The following is an 8,027-nucleotide window of genomic DNA, read 5'->3' on the forward strand; positions in this document are numbered from 1 at the left end:
TTTAGTCAGCCTCCAGTTATTATGTTTCTATGGAGATATAACCCTTTGAATACCACCTACGCATATATGCGTAATTAATGGTCGTGCTCTTTGTACCACTTCTGACGTCATCAATTTAAATGTCATCAGATATTCCTGATAAGCAGATAGTAGTGCTAGGCTAGCCCTTTCCGCACAATGGTCAGGTTTAGATATCGACGACATTCCGACGTCGCAAATCGAAAAACAAGGTTATCAGTTTTGGTGCAAAAACGGTGGTAAAATGGTCCACAACGCCTATGATTGATCAAGGTCCATTTCTAGGCTTCGCCCGTAATTAACATCCAACTTTTCACTGCAGCCAGAAAGAACATACAATGCAAAAGGTAGCCAGTGTAAAAGGGCAGAGAAAAACAGAAAGGAAAAGGCCAACAAAGGAAATTGAGAACGGTTAATGGTCTCCGTCCCCGATTATGGCTCCTGATGTCATCAAATATTCTTGAGAAGCAGATAGCAGTACTAGACTAGGCTTTCTCGTACAACGGTTTATCGACGACATTCCGACGTCGCAAATTCCAGGTCCATATTTAAGTCCAAATTTTTGCTTATGCGCATGCCCGTAATTGAAGTTTTGCTCAATTTTGTACCTAATCCTCGAAAAATCTCTCCTTTTAGTAAAAAAAAAAGCTTTTTTAGCAAAACTTAGGCTTATTTAGCGTCATGGCAGTTAAAAAACCTGATTAAACGGTTAAAAACGGTATTTTTTGGCGAAAGTTTGGTATTCAAAGGGTTAAGAGAAAAAAAAAGCCATTAAGAGATAGAGATATGTCCATAAAATTGGAAAAAAGGAGCATATAAAACAGAGCATATACTAGAACCCCGGTAACTCGAACTCTGAAGGGAAACGAAAAACAGTTTGAGTTAGCGGGGCTTCGAGTTAGCGGGGTCGATTGATAGTTTTCTGATTTTTCATCACGTCAGTATACACTGAGAACTTAATTCAAACTCCGTTCAAACATATGTTTAAACCTAGGGCCAAAAAAATATGACAAAAAAAAAACTCGATAGACAACCGGTAAAAGAGTTCTAAATTACTCTTGCTTCCTCGCACGCGATACATGGTGTCCAATCTCATTCCCAGAGCCCACGTGTCTTTTGGTCAGCGCCAAGACACGACCGGAGTTCTGGAATAACTGATCAATTTCCAGACTACAAGATTTCAGGAGTTCCGGTTTCACGGCTCATGCGTGCCTTGGTTTAAAACATGGCAATCTCGTTCCCAGAGCCCACGTGTCTTTTGATTGGCGCTGACTAACTAGAGGGATAGCATTCATTCAAAGTAAATAGTAAATAGGGTCTTAAAGAAGATCGACAAATCGTGGCAGACGTGACACCATTTTCTGGTCTTTTTCTTCTGTTTCAGTCTTTTTCTTGACCTCTGATGTATTTGATCTTCCTAGGATCTCATGGTACTATAGGTCCAAACAATTGTGATACAAATTATAGAAATAAGTCAATTGAAAATAGTTCAACTTTGCACAAGGACTATGAGCTTCAGTGTTATTTTTGTTCATTTTGTCGACCGATCATTTTTGGTAGTGCATAAGATCAAGAGAATAGTGACACACCATATGCGACATATCCGAATCTGGCTATCGTATAAAAGGTCTGAACGAATTTCGTCCAAAAGGGCTGAAACGATAACGCACGTTAGAGCTTGTTGTCATTTTATACCGCTCGAGAAGACAGTTGCCGTGTAAGCAACGAGAGACTACAAAAGGGAAACGTTTGTGTGCCACTTAATGAAGGTCGTCATAAAGACCTAACTGAATTCAAAAGCCTAATTCCGGTATACAAGATCTCTGCCAACTTAGTCTGTGAACAGGCTCCCGATCGTGTTATAAGGGAAGTAAAAAACAGGCGGGCAGAGATAGCCGAGAGTGGTCTGGAGGGGAAAATCCCACCCCTCCAGCCTCGCTTCGCTCGCCCTACTGTATTTTTTTCGCGCTGGTGCTACTACGGCTGACGTGACTGAAAAGGTCTGGGGAGAGCACGTCTAGGTGGTTTGCCAAATTTTAGGTTCAGCAAGCAAAGCGAAATGCAAAGATGAAAAAAAACATCGGTTAAGGAGTTTAAAATCTCCCTTATTTAGTTTCTTACAGGCAAATGGCTTCGCTCAAAGGACGACGGCCGTTATTCGCCTCCCTAGGAGGAACATGCAGATTATTTCTGAGCGAAAGCGAATGCCGTACACTTTGTACCATAACAATTTGATAGATGAAATATATATTTTCAGAGACAAATATCTCAAAGAATATCGAGTGAAGAACACAAATATCAATACTCAAAGAAGCAAAATAGCATCGTATAGTTATCCGGATACAAAACATCTTGACTAAACCCTAAAAGCAAACTTAACCGAAGAAAAAATAACCTCGTGAGCAACACGAATATTTCACTTGACTCACTTCGCCATTCCAACACCTTTGCCACAACTTATCGTAAATTCAGGATACGGATTTTACAAGCGTATGAGAGGCAACCTTGATACAATTGTTTCGATATCGAACAGATCGTAGAAAACTGTTTAAAGTGCTTTAATGGAATCGAGTGTTCCCTAGAATACACTTGAGACAACGCCTTGTTCTATCTAAAAAGGTGTTATATCGATTACAAAATCACGTGACACACTTGCGTTACTATGATCTCTAACCTAGTGATACTATCTATCGTTACATCCCTTCTTTTCTAAAAAAATCAAAGAATCAAATAAATCAAATTGAGTTCTACTTAAGTCATGTCCTGTTTTGTTTGTCCCTTTGCTTTAGCAAACATAGTCCTTCAAGTACAAAGGGGTCTTGACAACTCGACCAGAACGAGTTTGCTTTACTCCCGCCGGCTGCTTGTTAGCGCTGAATCGCCTGCTGGAAGCTTTACTGGTGTCTCTGGAGAGGGCGCTGTCTGCGACGAATTGAATGGTGAAGTTGCGGTTTCTTGGGCTGCCGGTGTATTGTTGTCCTGTGGCATTTGATCTGTTTGCGGCTGCATTGGCTCTTCTTTAATTGCCTTAAGATGTCGTCTGTTACGTCGTAAGATGGAACCATCTTCTGTAAGGACATTGTATGACCTAACATTGACTTCTTCCTGGACTGTAGCTTTCTTCCATGGTTCTTTCCTGTTCTTTAAAGGCTGTAGTCGTACTGTGTCACCTTTCGCTAAGGGTAATAGATCTTTAGCATTTCGATTGTAATAGAATGCTTGTTTCATCTTGATTTTGTTCCTCTCTTCCTGGACACTTTCAGCCAGCTTTGGTTTGAGAAGGGTTTCTCTTGCCGGGAGTAGTGTTCTGGTCAGTCGCTGAGCCGGACTGCTTCTCATGCCTTCGGTGGGCGTGTTCCTGTGATCGAGAAGCGCGAGCCAGGAATCTTTTCCGTCGTCATGTGCCTTCCTAATTAGCCTTTTGACCGTCTTGACAGCACTTTCGGCCAGGCCATCGGACTGCGCATGTCCGGGACTTGAGGTGACATGATCGAACTCCCACTCACGTGCAAATCTACGGAATTCGTCCGAGTCGAACTGGGGACCATTATCCAAGACCACTTTGTCGGGGACGCCATGTCTTGCAAAATGCTGTTTCAGCTTGGAGGTAACAACTTTTGACGTTGTGCTGGATTCCATTCGATCAACTTCCCAGAAGTTGCTGTGGTAATCCACTGTGACAAGGTAGTGACGGTTGCTGAATTCAAATAGGTCAACACCTACCTTGGACCAAGGCTTGTCCGGTACGTCGTGCGGGTGGAGCTTTTCCTTCTGCTGTGACATTTCGAAGGTTCTGCAGACGTCACACCGATTGACATAATTCTTCAGGGCAGCTGTCATTCCTGGCTATTAGACACTCTCTCTGGCGCGTCTCAAACATCCTTCTAGGCCAATGTGCGATCGGTGGATTCTGGCAAGAACTTCGGGCCTGAGAGACAATGGAATTAAACATCGATCTCCCTTGAATACGATTCCGTCTTCAACTGAGAGCTGGTCACGCACATCAAAGTATGGCGTTACTTCGGCGGGAAGATCGTTTTTGGTTTCAGGCCATCCGCTCTTGATCACTCTCTGGAGAGCTTGAATTGAGCTGTCTTTCAGACTTCCTCGGCGGATGTCCTCCAGACTAGCGCTACGGATCGGTAGGAAGTCGACCATCCGTATTTACTCGATTTCCTTTTCAATGGACAGAATTTCATCGTTCCTGCTGAGAGGTGCTCTTGAAAGCGTGTCAGCCAAGTACTAGTCTCCTCCGCAGCCGTTTTTTGGGATGTCACGCGACGCTCCCCCCAAAGAAACGGCTGCTCGCATCCAAACAACATTCCTTTCACGAAATTAGCCAATCACCGCTTCCGTTCCATTTTCAAGAACGTTTTCGCGCCAAATTCGCCCTTTGAAACTTGTCCAATCAGGGAATGTTTTTTATCTTTGTATCCCGTCGTGGGAGATGTCACAAATAAACATACAGATTTCCGGCTTTTGCTTAGGAACGCCGAAAAATACCGGCGACGCTTGAGCGAGCTTTCTATGTAGCTGAAGACTCTTCAAAGTTCAAGTTAATTATTAGAAGCTTTCAACTCAAAAAATTACTGTCGAGAAGGAAGATATCTATTTTAACTTAATAAAGGAACCAGGAAATCAAGTATCTTCGCTCGATTTGTTGACATCGAGTTCTGAATGCCGCTCTTCCGGCCTGATTACAATCTGTAGGGAGCGTTTGGCCCTTGATTGACGCTTACAATTTGACATTTCGAGAAGATATATATTGTCTCATTTATAGCTGAACATAGCGATGAGCACATGAAGCACTTGTACTTAGGACTTTCATTTACAATTTTTTTCGTCCGTCATGATCGCAGGCTCGATTTCCGCCGCTTTCTCGAGTCCGGTCTACGTTCCTCCCCGAGAAGAGACGGCTGGACGCGTGAGTGGCAAAGCATGTCTGTGACGTAACTTCATAATGTAATTCTTGCGCTTACAATTTGACATTTCGAGAAAATATATATTGTCTCATTTATAGCTGAACATAGCGATGAGCACATGAAGCACTTGTACTTAGGACTTTCATTTACAATTTTTTTTCGTCCGTCATGATCGCAGGCTCGATTTCCGCCGCTTTCTCGAGTCCGGTCTACGTTCCTCCCCGAGAAGAGACGGCTGGACGCGTGAGTGGCAAAGCATGTCTGTGACGTAACTTCATAATGTAATTCTTGCGCTTACAATTTGACATTTCGAGAAAATATATATTGTCTCATTTATAGCTGAACATAGCGATGAGCACATGAAGCACTTGTACTTAGGACTTTCATTTACAATTTTTTTCGTCCGTCATGATCGCAGGCTCGATTTCCGCCGCTTTCTCGAGTCCGGTCTACGTTCCTCCCCGAGAAGAGACGGCTGGACGCGTGAGTGGCAAAGCATGTCTGTGACGTAACTTCATAATGTAATTCTTGCGGCGCTTCAGGTGACCGCAAATGTCATCTGATGACAATCATAGGCAGGCACACATGACGCCTACGGCTCGTAAAATTTGTGGCGTTTTCGCCACTTCTTTTAACTATGGCCCTCCAACATATTTTGTTTCACATTATTGTTGCGGAAGGGCTTTACATGCTGTGTTCTATAGAAGAGTTTTTTTTTTTTTTTTTTTTTTCTTAAAGTAGAGCAGAGCTGTTTGACTATGCTGTAGCAACTGTCATGTCAAAGGTCACACATATGTTGGTGTAAATGGTGTTGACACCATGTTTATGTTTTGCTTGTTCGGTTTGCTTTGGCTCATTTAAAAATTTAATTTTGTCTGGCTTCGCCAGAGACTGGTGTTGCCTCTCTTCAAGAAGACTAAGGTACACATCAATTTGACTGGGTGTTTTGTTTCTTGAAATCGTTGTTTGCGTTTATCACTCCCTTTGTTTACTTTGTTCGTTATCTCATATTCTGGTACCACATGATTCAAATATAGATTCTAACGTATAAGTCTGTTGACTATTTTGCGTGTTGTATATGCTACTATGGTTTAGATCAGGCGAGATTTCATCAGTTGACGGTATTTGGTTAAATATCCCACTAATTGCATCGCACTTCATATCGAACAACTCCTTTGCTACTGCGAGAAAGCTAATTTATGCAGCCTGCTCGATTCAGGCAGGCAGATTTCTTATTGGTTGGAATTAACAATGCCAAGTCCACGAGTCCAGCCGTGAGTTCGGGGGAGGAGCGCGGGCTCTTTTCCCGAACAGCGGCTGGTAATCGAGCCTATCATGATCGTAACCTGGGAACACCGCCTATTTTTGGCGACGTGCGGCGTGAAACAAAAGCCAGAAATCCCTCGCGTGTTCGCACCGCAGACCTTTCCGCGCGAAAGCTTACGTCATTCACACTTTGCTATTATGTGATAGGTCTGTTCAACGGAGCGCAAACAAACCACAAACACAAAAGGAAAAGAATGTGGTTCGGATGTGAGCAGCCGTTTCTTTGGGGGGAGCGTTGCGTGACATCCCAAAAAACGGCTGCGGAGGAGACTAGCCAAGTACATATGCTTGCCTGGCTTAAAATAGATCTCAAGATCATATTTCTGTAGGCGAAGCAGCATTCTTTGGAGACGCTTGGGAGCAGCCACGAGAGGTTTCTGGTAGATTACCTCGCTTTCGACAAACACTTTTCGACCGTAAGCGTACTGGGTGAACTTCTCTGCTCCAAATACGATTGCTAGTAGCTCCTTCTCGATCTGTGCGTAGTTGTGCTCTGTATCCGTCAGTGAGCGGGACGCATAGGCGACTGGCTGGCCATTTTGTAACAGTGTGGCTCCAAGACCAGTGTCTGAGGCGTCACATTGGAGCACAGTTTCTTCCGCCGGATTGAAGTATCTCAGGACGGGTGCTTGAGTGGCTGCTTGCTTGATTCTTTGGAATGCATTTTCATGTTCCTCGCTCCAGTGCCACTCAGCACGGCGTCGACAAAACCTGGATCGGATCACGGATCGGATCACGGACCGGATCACGGACCGGATCACGGACCGGATCACGGACCGGATCACGGATCGGATCACGGATCGGATCACGGATCGGATCACGGATCGGATCACGGATCGGATCACAGAAAAAAAAAAGTTTTAAAGAAAAAAAATCAAAAACTAAAATCAAACCGTTTATAAGATAATGATAAATAAAAAATAAAAGTGGAAAACTAAAATATGTTAAATGAGAATAAGAATCTCGAATTTGACGCAATGACATGTTAATTAAAGAGAATCACAAGAGGTCATTTAAAAAGCCACATAAGCGCCTAATTTACGACGAATTTAAATTGTAATGAACAGGCAGATGTAGTTATATTTGAACGTTAGTTGGCTCGAAGCTTGCGTGAACCTCCCATTCTCGTTTTTGAAATTGTTATCAGTGGCTAATTCTCGGCTACATTTTCGTGTCAGATGTGAGCGTTACAGTTGGCATTACAGTTAATGAGAAAACTTACGTACGAAAGCTTAAGGACATAACTTGTTTTGAAGGAGCTACGTCACGATTTGCACATCTTGAAAAAACTAGCCTAGTTTTTCAAGTTCGTCATTTGCAATCCCCGTTAATCTTTGCCATCCTTGACGATACTCATTCCGTTTTGATTTGTTCTTGCCTCTTAAGTGTTTTCTATCCTAGAACACGATCATTTTAAGGTTTTATTCTATTTAAAGGCAACTCTTTACGACCCTAAAAATGACTCTAAAACTCGTGACGTAACTCCTAAAATGTTGTTTATTCTCGGGTTGCGTTATCGTTCACACTATCGATGTCATTCCTAGAATTTTTTGTAAAACAGCTATATTTCCTTGAAACACAAATGGTTTGTTTCGTTTTATTCCAGTGCGAAATATCGTATTCCAAACTCACATCTTGTAAAAGTATAGACTTGTCTCAAAAACGGAAATTGTTTGAAATCATCAGGTGTTTAATTTTTTAGTGTTTTTAGTTTTTGTTTCTATTCATACGTTCGTCCTATTATTACCATACTGACTCGTT

Source organism: Orbicella franksi, chromosome 12, assembly GCF_964199315.1.
Source record: "Orbicella franksi chromosome 12, jaOrbFran1.1, whole genome shotgun sequence".
Lineage (NCBI taxonomy): Eukaryota > Metazoa > Cnidaria > Anthozoa > Scleractinia > Merulinidae > Orbicella > Orbicella franksi.